The following is a 12,994-nucleotide window of genomic DNA, read 5'->3' as shown; positions in this document are numbered from 1 at the left end:
TATCTTACATCTCCATTCACCTGACGAGCATCTGTCACACAGTGAATACTCAAATGGATAGTAAATGAATGAAGGAACAAATTTTTATAAACTAACAACAGTAGAACAAGTAGATAACCATTTTGACTGGTTAAGTAAGACTGGCCAGTGCAGGCTTTGAGCTGTGTGGCAAAGAGTGAGAGATACTTCTGTCCAAAGGCTGTCTGGAAAGACGTTTTCATGCTTGACTACGCCAAGCTTAATAGTACAAAAGGGCAATTATGAAGGTATTGAATGAGAAATAGGCCCCTCTACTTAGGATGATGTTCCATCTGGCATAGGCTCAGAGGCTGGCAGGATTTGGAAATCTAATTGTTTTTCTGTAATTTTTGATATTGAGTCCGTAGTGACTTTCTTGGCTAAACTGAAAACATCAAGTTTCCTAAAACAATAAATACTGCAGCCCTTTATCTTTCCAGAAGGTTCTGTTCCCTCCTCCCTCCTCAGTTAGGTAGGCTTTTTAAAATTCTGTCTTTAAGATCTCTTCAAGTCCCCTTTGTTCTCTGAAACCTGCTTTGCCCACTGCAACCTCAAGAGCAGAGCTTTCACTGTTGATTTCAGGTCCACGAATTATACTTTCTTCTTGAAGTCACCACTGGATGGTGGCATTCAAGAGCCCCTGGGTTAAGGTGATGCCAACAACAAGAAAAGAAAGCAGACTAAGGAACTCTGAAAGCCATCTCCTCTACAAAAGCAATGAGAACGTTAGGAGAAATGGTAAAGATCAATTTTTTTTTTTTTTAGAATTCTGGAAATTAACCAAAGTATTGCAGTAACCCAAGGAGCATTTATTCAAGACAAATGGCTGAATCTCAGCATGAAAAGCAAGACTTATGGCAATTTTATTTGCCTTATTCCCATTGTTCCTTCCTCAGCTCTACAGTAACCTTGAAAACCAACATCTTATAATCACAATGACAACCAGCATCTTGACAGCCACTGGAAGGGTCAAAACAGGGTTGCAGCTCCTTCAAAGCCCCATTACCAGAGACTTGTCACTGTGTGGCCACCCTAGTGATTTCCTGGAAGACATCCCTCATATTTGTATTTATTTGCACTGACTCAGAGCTCTCCCTGTATGAACAGCCTTTTCCTTGGTGGCATTTGTCAGAAACAATTAGAGGTAATTGTTTAACATTCTAGCTTCCTAAGGTGGTAGATAACATTTGGGCAAACAACATACAAACCAAAAGGTTTAAAGGGAAAAATGGAAAATGAGATATACATAGGGATCTTGGGAAAAAGCTAACATCATGTTAGGAATCTAAAAGGCCATGTAGATGTTTAGGGATGTGAACATGTCCCGTGCTATGTATATGATCAGGAAACACCTAAGGGGGCCCCAAGTTCTCAACTTTGGCTAACTTTATTTTCTTGTTGTACAAGCAGGAAATGAAGGCTAAGATGGAGTTGAGATCTGGTTGAGTGTTAAGGAGTGCCCAACATATCTATAGAGACTCCCAGCAAAGACTGGAAGACTAATTGGTTCCAGGCATTTAAGGAAATCTCTGTCCAATCATTAGCTGACCACTGAGACAACTGAGCAGAGATTTCAGTGGCCACACACACAAAGAATAAGACTTTACAGAATTGGTTCAGAAAGGTCCCTAAGAAAGCAACAGCAATTACAGCAAACAGCAACAGCAACTCTGGGGAAGGGGGAGAATCTGATTTTAAGAGTTGTCACATTATATTATTTTAAATATATAGTTTTCAGCAAAACAAAACCACAAAAACAGAACAAACCATAAGATTTGCAAATAAACAAGATAGTAAACTCCATACACAGGGAAGAAAAAGCAGAAATTGTTTCTGAGGAAGTCCAGACACTGAATTTACTAAATAAGGGTTTTAAATCATTTATTTAAATGATTATTTAAATGATTTTAAATCATTTATTTAAAATATGTTCAAAAACTAAAGGAAACTATATATAAAAAACTAAATGAAAGTATGAGAATGATACCTAACCACATTGAGAATATCAATAAGAGAATAGACATTATGAGGAAAAAGAAACAAAACAGAAATTCTAGATTTGAAAATATAATGATTGAAATGAAGAATTTACTCAGTTCAGTTCAATTGCTCAGTCATGACCAACTCTTTGTGACCCCATGGACTGCAACACACCAGGCCTCTCTGTCCATCACCAACTCCCAGAGCCTACTCAAACTCATTTTCATTCTGTCGGTGATGCCATCCAACTATCTCATCCTCTGTCATCCCCTTCTCCTCCTGTCCTCAGTCTTTCCCAGCATCAAGATCCTTTCCAATGAGTTCAATCAGGTGGCCAAAGTATTGGAGTTTCAGCTTCAGCATCAGTCCTTCCAATGAATATTCAGGACTGATTTCCTTTAGGATTGACTGGTTGGATCTCCTTGCAGTCCAAGGGACTCTCAAGAGTCTTCTCCAACACCACAGTTCAAAAGCATCAATTCTTCAGTGCTCAGCTTTCTTTTTAGTCCAACTCTCACATCCGTACATGACTACTGGAAAAACCATAGCTTTGATTAGGTGACCCCATGGACAATACAGTCCATGGAATTCTCCAGGCCAGAATACTGGAGTGGGTAGCCTTTCCCTTCTCCAGGGGCTCCTCCCAATCCAGGAATCGAACCCATGTATCCCACATTGCAGGCGGATTCTTTATCAGCTGAGCCATCAGGGAAGCCCAAGAATACTGGAGTGGGTGCCTATCCCTTCTCCAGTGGATCTTCCCGACCCAGGAATCGAACTGGGGTCTCCAGCATTGCAGGTGGATTCTTTACCAACTGAGCTATGGGGGAATCTCTCGAATAATTTACTAGAGGAACTCAATGACAGATTTGAGCAGGCAGAGGAAAGAATCAGAAAAGTCAACTGAGATTTTCCAGTCTGAGGACAGGAAAAAAAAAGAATGAAGAAAGATAAACAGATCTGTGGAACTCCATGAAACATACCAAAATATACATCCGCAGCATCCCAGAAGGAGAGGAAAGAGGGAAAGGAGCAGGAAGAATATTTGAAGAAATAATGGCCAAAAACTTCCCAAATTTGATGAAATATATTCATCTATGCACTCAAGATCAACACATTTCAACTAAAATAAACTCAGAGATTCACACCTAAATACATCACAATCCAACTGTTGAAAGACAGACTCTTAAATGCAGCAAGAGAAAGCTCATCACGTATTAAGGGATCCTCAGTAAGATTAATCCAAGTTCTCATCAGAAACTATGGAGGCCAGAAGACAGTGGGATGGCAATATTCAAAGTGCCAAAACAAAGACGGCCAAGCAAGAATTAAATTCAGAAAATTATCCTCTGAAAATGAAATTAAAACATTTCCAGAAAAAAACTGAGTAATTTCATTGCTAACAGACCTGCCCTACAGGAAATATTAAAGGGATTCCTTAAAGCTGAAATGAAAGGACACAGAGCAGCAACTTTTATCCATATGAAGAAATAAGGAATACCAGTTAAAGGTATTTACATAGGTAAATATAAAGGACAATATTAATGTATTTTTATTTGTAATTCTTCCTTTCTGTCTAATTTAAGAGACAAAAAGGCAATACTTGCAAATTTCTGTTAAATGACATACAATGTATAAAAATGTAATTTGTATGTCAGTAACAGCAGAAGGGAAGAGGGAGAGAATGGAAATGTATAGGAATATAGTTTTGGTATAATATTAAAACTAAGTTGGTATTACTCTGAACTGTATTGTTATAAATTAAGATGTTAATTGTGATCTCTAGGGAAACCCCTAAGAAAATAGTTATATTTGAAAAAAGAGGTGACAATGGAATTAAAGTGGTACATGAAAAAATATTTAACACAAAAGCAATAATGGATGAACAGAGGAACAAAAAAGACAGAAGGTATAGAAAGCAAATAGAAAAATCGTACACATAAATCTTATCCTACCAGTAATTATAAAATGTAAATGGATTAAAATTTCAATTAAAAGGCAGATCTCGATCAAATTGATTTTAAAAATGATTCAATTTACATGCTGTCCATGAGAGATGTGTTTTAGATTCAACTACAAAAATGGTTGAAAATCAAGGAATAGAAAAGACAGACCATGCAAATATTAATCAAAAAAAGAACTAGAGTGGCTACATTAACATCAGACAAATAGATTTTAAGGCAAAAGTTATTAATAGAGACATAGAAGCACATTTATAATGATAAAAGATATCAAAAGTATATAGCAGTAATAAATATTTATGCATCTAAAACATTTACAAAATGCATAAAGCAAAAACTGACAGAACTGAAGGAGGAAATAGACAATTCAACAATAATAGTTGGACACTTCAACACCTAACTTTCAATAATAAAGACAACCAGAGAGAAGATGAACAAGGAAATGAAGACTTGTGGAAACAAGTCTCAATAAATTTCAAGGGTTGAAGTCACACAAAGTATGTCCTACAACCAAAATAGGATGAAATTAGAAATCAATAACAGAAGAAATTTGGGAAATTCACAAATATGTGGAAATTAAACAACATATTCTTAAATAACCAATGGACCAAAGAAGAAATCATAAGCGGAATTAGAAAACTGTTTGAATGAATGAAAATGAAAACACAACAACATACTAAAACTTATGGGACACATCAAAAACAGTGTTTAGATGAAAATTTATAGCTTTAAATAGTTATAGTAAAAAAAAAGAATATCCTGAATCAATAATCTAAAGTTCCACCTTAGCAAACTAGAAAAAGAAGAGTAAACTAAATTCAAAATTAGCAGAAAGAGGGATATAATAAAGATTCAAGGTGAAATAAATGAAACAGAGAATATAAAAAGAGAGAAAATCAATGAAAAGTAACAAGATAAAAAAAATGAAAAATCTCTAGACTGATTAGGAAAAAAGAGAGCAGGATTACTAACAGCAGGATTGAAAGAGGGAATGTTACTGCTAAATACAAAGGGTGAGGATGTAGTATTAATACTATGAATAACTGTACACCAACAAATTAGAGCTGACTCATGGAAAAGACCCTGATGCTGGGAAAGAGTGAAGGCGGGAGGAGAAGGGGACGACAGAGGATGAGATGCTTGGATGGCATCACCGACTCAATGGACATGAGTTTGAGTAAGCTCTGGGAGTTCGTGATGGACAGGGAAGCCTGGCGTGCTGTAGTCCACGGGGTCACAAACAGTCAGACACGACTGACTGAACTTAATTGAACTGAACAAATTAGATAGAAATAGACAAATTCCTCCAAAGACAGAAATTACCAAAACTGACTTGAGAAGAAATAGAAAATTTGAATAAAAGTAAAGAGATTGAATTAGCAATCAAAAAGCTTGCTACAAAATAAAGCCCACGGCCAGACGGTTTCACTGATAATTTCTATCAAACTTTAAAGAAGAATTAGCATCAATTCTTCACTAAATCTTCCAAACATAGGAGAGGGGGGACCACTGCCCAAGTCATTCTAGAGGTCAAGATAAAGACATCAGAAGAAAACATACCAGTGTCCTCTATGAATATAGGTACAAAAGTCTTCAATAAAATACTAGGAAACTGAATCCAGCAACATGTGGAAAGGATTATATTTCATGTTTAAGTGGAGTTTATCCTAGGAATGCAAGGTTGGTTCGACCTATACAAATCAATGTAACATACTACATTAATGGAATAATGGACAAATCCCACAATTTATCTCAACGATGGAGAGACTTTGTGTCCATATCTGGTCTCAGCCACTCGCAGAGTTTGTTGTCTTAAGCAAATGCCTTGGCAGCTCTCAGCCTTAGTTTCTTGAGTGGTAAATAATTAAATCAGTTAATGGAACCAGTATAATCAGTATATCCTAGTAATTTTCTTACTTGAGAATGTGGGAGATTCCAATGCAGTAGACCAGGGGTAGGCTCAGATATGTGTAGGTACATTTGATTAAGAAGCTTTAACTAAAAAGAAAATACATGTGATAATGTAAAAAATTATAAAAACACATATGATAAAAGTCCTCTCCCTGTGGTGAAGAGTTTTGCATTTTTTGTGGCATGTACATTTTCCCTTCCCTCTTGGGTGTGTGCCATGGGATGCCACTGGGAGCCACATTTTCTGAGACTGATACTTATTGTGTACATGCATGCATGGTCAGCTGTGTCCAACTCTTTTGTGACTCATGGACTGTAGCTTGCCAGACTCCTGCCCATGGGATTTCCCAGGCAAGAATACTGGAGTGGGCTGCCATTTCCTCCTCCAGGGGATCTTCCCGAGCCAGGGATCGAACTCACATCTCCTGCAATGGCAGGTGGATTGTTTATCATTGAGCCATCTGGGAAGCCCTTTAACAGGTGTGAAACATCCCAGCACATACTAGGTGCCCAGTGAATTTTATTTCTTCTTCTCTGAATACATATATTGTGCCTCTGGTGTGATTTTTATGGCATTGATTATTATTCACATTGTTGTGGACTGAATGGTTTGTCTTCTTAACTAGTTTATGAGCTCTTTCAGAGGAGAGGCCCACGTCTTCTGTCACTTTTATGCTCGCCAAAGCGTCATGCAGATAACAGGTGTGTAGACTTGCTTTTCAAAAATATGTGGTTGAGGCCATAGTAGAATTGATAGGCTAAATGGAACAATTTTGCAAGGTCATTTGGAAATGTGATAATCTAGCTATGATGCACTAGACACACTATTTTCTTTTCCCTGGTGGCACTTGATTTATCACAATGGTAGTGTTTGGACCCTGCAGAGTACTGTTACTACCCTGAACAGCATAGCACTGAGCAAATAGTAGGTGCTTAAACAACTGCTGAATTCACTGAATAGTGGTGCAATATGGACTCGTTGCTGAGACAACAAAGAAAAACACAGAACCTGTTCAAGACATGAAAGATATTAGTGTCAGGGTAAGCAATGAGTTCTTACCTATATCAAATGGGCAAAGCAGCTTTTTGGAGACAAAAACAAAAGGTTGTTTTGAAGGCAATCAATTTTGTTTAATTTTAACATGACCACGTTTATGCCAAATGATTAGCTTTTTCTCGTTAGCTTATCAACTGTGATATGGCTAAAATATTTGGGAAAATGCTGATTTCAGAAGTCAGATGTTGTGCCAACCTTGCTAAATGGTCTAGATGTAATTTTTAAACCACCCAACCACTTCACAATTTTTTAAATGGGCCATAATAGCTTTTCATCAAAAGAATGATATTTTCCTTGGTGGCAAGAAAGATATTTAAAGTATTGAAAATAATGTTGAAAATTAGAAAAAAAAGAAACACATTTGAGACATTTGTAAGGTAGAGATATTGGATATTAAAGAAAAATCACCCCCTGGAGGAATCTACCATTGTGGTTTTCCTAAGGCCAGAAGCCAGGAATGAGGTCCTGGTTTCTTGCTCTCCTAGACCGTGTTCCATGATGGTGAGCAAAAACGAAGAGCCTGTACTGCTCACGTTAAAATTCATTTTTATTTTGATTTTGCCTTTTCATGTCAATTAGAGACACTTTGTTAAAATGATTACATAATTTTTCCAGAACTACGTTATTGCAGACTGCAGGATATAAAGCCTCTTAAATGTGACTAATGTACTCACAAATTCCTGCCCAGAGTACAATTTCTCAAGGGGGCCTTCTGCATACCATCTTTTTAAAGTGCAGCGGAGAGAGAGATGTAAATGCCCAAGAGATACAAGCAAGGCTTTTGGCTGAGATGGGGGATAAACTCCTTGTTCAAACAGCCGACAAAGGTTCCAAGAACTAAAGCATCCTTTGCTTTGGAACTCATCTCCTCGCTCTGTTCCTGTCTTGTGATAAGGTTACACTGAATGGGGCTGGCATCCTTCAAGGTTACTGTTCCAGAAAATATTTGCAAATAATTTGACGTGCTGTCAGCTAGCAGGCTGCAGTGAATTCTTATAATTCAACATACTAATGTGGGTTTTCATGCCTTAAGCTATAAATAAGTTGGATATGCAAAAGTTTCTGTAATGTTTATTTAATAACAATATTTAAAAAATAAATCTTGATTATTCCATCGCGCTTGGATGGAAGTATTCCACTCTGACGGTTGCCTGTGACTCCGGGCGGTTTCTTCCTTCCTTTGTCTCATTTGATATCACTAAAGAAACAAGCTTGTTTTTCTTTTCAGGCTTTTGGAAGTAGCACTCTGATGCTTCTGCCTACAAGCTCCCCAATCAAGTCTCTGCTTGTGAAATGACTGAACTCAATTTAAGTTGAATATTCCCAGCAGGATGGCGCCTCCATGGGCACAGGGCCCGGAGCTGGGCCACAAGGAGTTGAAGCAGGCACCACTGGACCTGGAGCCCTAGGCTCATAAAAGGCTGATCACCTCATAACATCAGTGCTCCTAGACTCTAGAAGTACTCTAGGAGAACATAGAAGGGAATCACTGATCAGCTTGTGGATTAGGTGACCCTGAGTGATCCTTGCAGAGATGAATATAAGCTTTCATCAGGTGGAGGCACAGAAGCCAGACTGTGGGCAGACCACCCCTCTGCACAAGGATAGGGAGGCGGAAAGAGTGTGGCTCTCATGAAAGTGTCCAAGTGTCATTCGCTCAAGTGTCCGACTCTTTGTGACTCCATGGACTGGGACCTGCCAGGCTCTTCTGTCCATGGAATTCTTCAGGCAAGAATACTGGAGTGGATAGCCATTCCCTTCTCCAGGGGATGTGGCCGTAATAGGCACAACAAATTGTAGTGACTATTTTTCTACCAAGCATCTGCAATGAGGTCATTTAAACTATGAATCAGCTGAGTGATATATGCATGGCCCGAGGTGTGCCTTGCAGGAGATCTCTGGGAACTTTCTGAAGCTGGGCGCAGCCAAGGCCAGTGGGTTTGGGGGTCAGCACCTGGAGGACTGAAGGGCATCTGTCTGAGTGGGGGGCGCTCTTCCAAGGGCCCGTGGTACGAGGCCCTTCTTGTGGGGTTGCTGTCACTGGTCCTAAAGCAGTCTGGCATCTGACAGTGAAAAGACAACTAAAGTGATGCTTATGCCTAGCTGATTCACGCATGCTCCAAAGTGCCCCACACGCTCATCAAGGTTGAAGTGGTGGATGCTGCATGGTGGCAGAGGCAGGAGAGGGAGGAGTGGGGAACTTTGAGGCTTCATGTTGTCCCCAGGGTTGTTCCTGGAGCCAGGGTGGGTCCTACCTTTGGGGAATTTGGCCTATGTGCAGAGGTGACTAGTGCAAAGGGCACAGTCCAGAAGGAGTAGGCTAACATCCACCTTCTCCATGGCAGGAGGTGTGACTTCTCAAGCAGCTGGGTCTATTTTCTTAAAAAATAACTTTATCAAAATAAAGTTTATACACCATTTTGTTGTTGTTGTTCAGTTGTTCAGTCGTGGTCTGACTCATTGCAACCCCAGCAGCACACCGAGTTTCCCTGTCCTTCACCATCTGCCAGAGTTTGCTCAAACTCACGTCCATGGCGTCGATGATACAATCCAGCCATCTCATCCTCTGTCGTCCCCTTCTCCTCCTGCCTTCAATCTTTTCCAGCATCAGGGTCTTTCCCAATGAGTGGGCTTTCCACATCAGGTGGTATAATATGCCCATTTAAAGTGCACGATTCAATGGTTTTACAATAAATTCACAGAGTTGTGTACTCAACCACTACAATCAATTTTAGATTACTTTCATTACCTCCAAAAGAAACCTGTCACTCCTTGTCCCATCCCTCTCCATTTCTCCATTATCCCAGCCTTAAGCAACTACTCATCTACTTTGTTCTCCCTAGAGTTTCCCGTTCTAGACATTTCATTTAAGTGGAATATGTGATCTTTGTGTTGGCTTCTTTCACTTGTCATTATGTTTTCTAGGTTCATTCTTGTTGTAGCTATAAGCCTTCTAAGTATCTGATGCGTAACAGGTGCTAAGACATACGTGTTAATGAAACAAAGCACAGGTTGTGGTAGCTGTGGGGCGATCACAGCCTTGGACTTGCCACGTGAAGCCCTGGGTTCCTCCCCAGCTCAGGTCGGCCACGTGCTGCCCTAGGAGCCTGGGCTCTCATTCCGCCTCACGCCGGCGCTCATCTGCACAACCAGGAAAGCTGACTGGTCAACCAGGAAAGCCGACTGGTCAACCAGGAAAGCTGACTGGTCAACCAGGAAAGCTGACTGGTTTACAGAGACTTGAATGACTTAGACAATGAAAATTATCTTTGAAAGTCTTAATGTCACATCTACATTAAGGAAAATATTTTGAACAGAGCAGTTAAAGAATATAAAACAATTTTGGACTCTGGTGCAGGCCAATAGTCAACAGCTTAGATAAAAATTTTATTAATACTTTTCTCCTTCCTCTTCTGCCCCACAATAAAATAAACAGGTAAAGTAAAGGTTAAACTAGCCTTGAAAATATTTCTGATGATTTTTGAGCATGTACAATTTGGGAGGGGGGAGAACTTACTCATTATAATCATACTCTACTAAGAAGAAATATATCTACAGCTATGATTTCTTGTTATATTTTAAGTAAGTAGACAGGCTTTTTTTTTCTCAAGCAAAGTCATAATTGTATTTATTTTAAATTTATATCCTGTCTGCTTCAAAAAGAAATTTGAGGCAGCCAGGAAAATCATAAGCTATAAAATGAGCAAGCTCCATTTTATACTAATAAAATAAAAGTTAGGATCTCATCAGTGAAACAACTTCTCTTTGTGCTGTACTGTGTGCAAATATTTGGATTACTAAAGTGAATTTATGAAGCAATTACTTTTAATGCTATAAGAGGAAATTAAGTACTCATTGATTCTTGATTTATAAGCTAGAGCTAAAGATCATGAAAAAGCAAATATAACTTAATTAAATGTCCCTTGGCTTTGCTACTCTTGAGGTCTTCACTCATAAAGTTAGTAAAACAAACCATTCCTAGAACATAAATGTATATTGGTTCTTCCAGTTGGGAAGGCAAATAATTTACTGGTTAAATATATTCAGCAAAGTTAACCCAAGTGAGAGATTTTCCCAGTGTCCTCTGGGGCTTGAAGAGATAAAAGCTATTGTTGTAGTTTTAAGGAAGCTATTGTCCTGGGAATGATAGGCACTAACTTGCTATAAAAAGGAGTAAACAAAGGGCATCTCATTTTTTTCCTATTAGAAAATATATTTTAATATGCTCACAAAATAAACTATAGATCTGTGAAAGAAATAGAGCTTTATAGTCTATTCATTGCCTACACACTTGTGGTTATTCATTGCTGACAGTGAACACATTAACCTGGGATAATTTAATTGAATCGTCGAGTAATGTTGCTATTTTTCTACTCTGAAGTGTAAATGATTTTTAAAAATTGGGTTCTAAAATGTAACACTTCAAGTGATGTATACAGCAAATCAAAGAGCCAGGGCAAGTCCCCTTTTGTGCTTCATGAGTTGATTAGAACAGAAAGGAAAAAGAAAGAAAAAACACAGCAGCAAAAGAGTGTTCAATGGAAATAAGACCCACTGGCCAAAGAGGGCTCAGTGTGAGGAAGTTCCTGTTGCATCCATGGGTTCTTTACCACTAGCACCACCAGGGAAGCCCCAAGATAAGTAGAGTCAAGGTTTTGTCTTCCTGTCTAGTTGAAAAAAGGCAGTCATAAAAATCAGTGGTAAATGAGCATGACCATTAAGAATTCAAGGTTTCTCATGGGAAATAAAGGTTTTAATAAATTCTCTTCTTCATTGGGGTAGATTTGAATCTCATCCTCAATGGTATGTGAAGCTGGTTTGAGGAAGAAAGTAGGAAGAGAATTGGTTTTTTTAGATTCTAGTCAAGAAGCGTTAGGATAACAGTTTTGAAAAATGGAATGTGCTGACTCCATGAAGATGAAATTGCCACCAGCAGGGCTTAGACTTTAGAGGTACTTTTAAAGGAAGTATTCATGGGCTAGCAGACTTTCTCTTGGGTTAATCTTCTGATTAGGCAAACATTTATGTGTCGTGGTCAGTTGGCATTAGGGGCCTTCTGAAGTGATGGAGTTGTTTTCCTCCTCTTTTCCACCCTATGACTAAATCCATGACCTTAGCCTCATTATGTTCTGATCACAGATACCAGCTGGTCCAGATTTTCATATTGAAATTTTCATATTTCAACCCACTACAAATGGGTTGCTTAAACAACAGAGATGAATTTTCTCATAGCTCTGGGGGCTGGAAGCCTGGCATCAGGAGGTCCTCAGAGCTGATTTCTCCCGATGCCTCTCCTTGGCTTTCAGGTGGCCATGTTCTCCAGTGTCTCCACGTGGTCCTCCCTTGTGTGTGCCTGCACCTTAATCTCTTCTTATGAGGAGATCAGCCAACATTGGATTAGGGCCAATCTACCCCAAGGACCCCATTTTAACTTAATTACCTCTTTAAAAACTCTGTGTTCAAATACAGTCATATTTTTAGGTCCACAACATATGAACTTGGGTGGATACAACCCAACCCATAACAGAAGAGAAAGCTGGGCTAGATACACATCTGTGTTAGTTGTTCAGTTGTGTCTGGCTCTGTGTGACCCCATGGACTGTAGCCCATCAGACTCTTCTGTCCATGGAATTCTCCAGGCAAGAATACTCACATGGGCTTCCATTTCCTTCTCTAGGGGATCTTCCCGATCCAGGGACTGAACCCAGGTCTCCTGCATTGCAGGTGGATTCTTTACCATCACCACCATCTAAGCCATCAGGGTAGACACACAGTCAAGGTGATAATAAAGAACTAAAAGAGAGACTATAGTCTTTCTTACATATTTTCTGGTCCATTTCTGTTAGTAGTATGCTAGTAAAGGCTGGCCCAACAACTCTGAGAAATAACAAACCTGATTTGTAGCATTTGCTGATTTCCATGGTGTAAATACTCCCAACGTGGCCTGTTTTCAATGCAGCAAAATGACTTCACTGAATGTGGATGTGAGAGGGAAGCTACAAAGTCAGCTCTCCTGAGCCGTATAAGCTGGCTCCAGAAAGCCACTGATTTCAGGGCCCAAGACAGA

This window comes from Giraffa tippelskirchi, chromosome 2 (assembly GCF_054371585.1).
Source record: "Giraffa tippelskirchi isolate mGirTip1 chromosome 2, T2T-mGirTip1v1.2.pri, whole genome shotgun sequence".
Taxonomy (NCBI): domain Eukaryota; kingdom Metazoa; phylum Chordata; class Mammalia; order Artiodactyla; family Giraffidae; genus Giraffa; species Giraffa tippelskirchi.
This window is presented reverse-complemented; position numbering follows the sequence as displayed.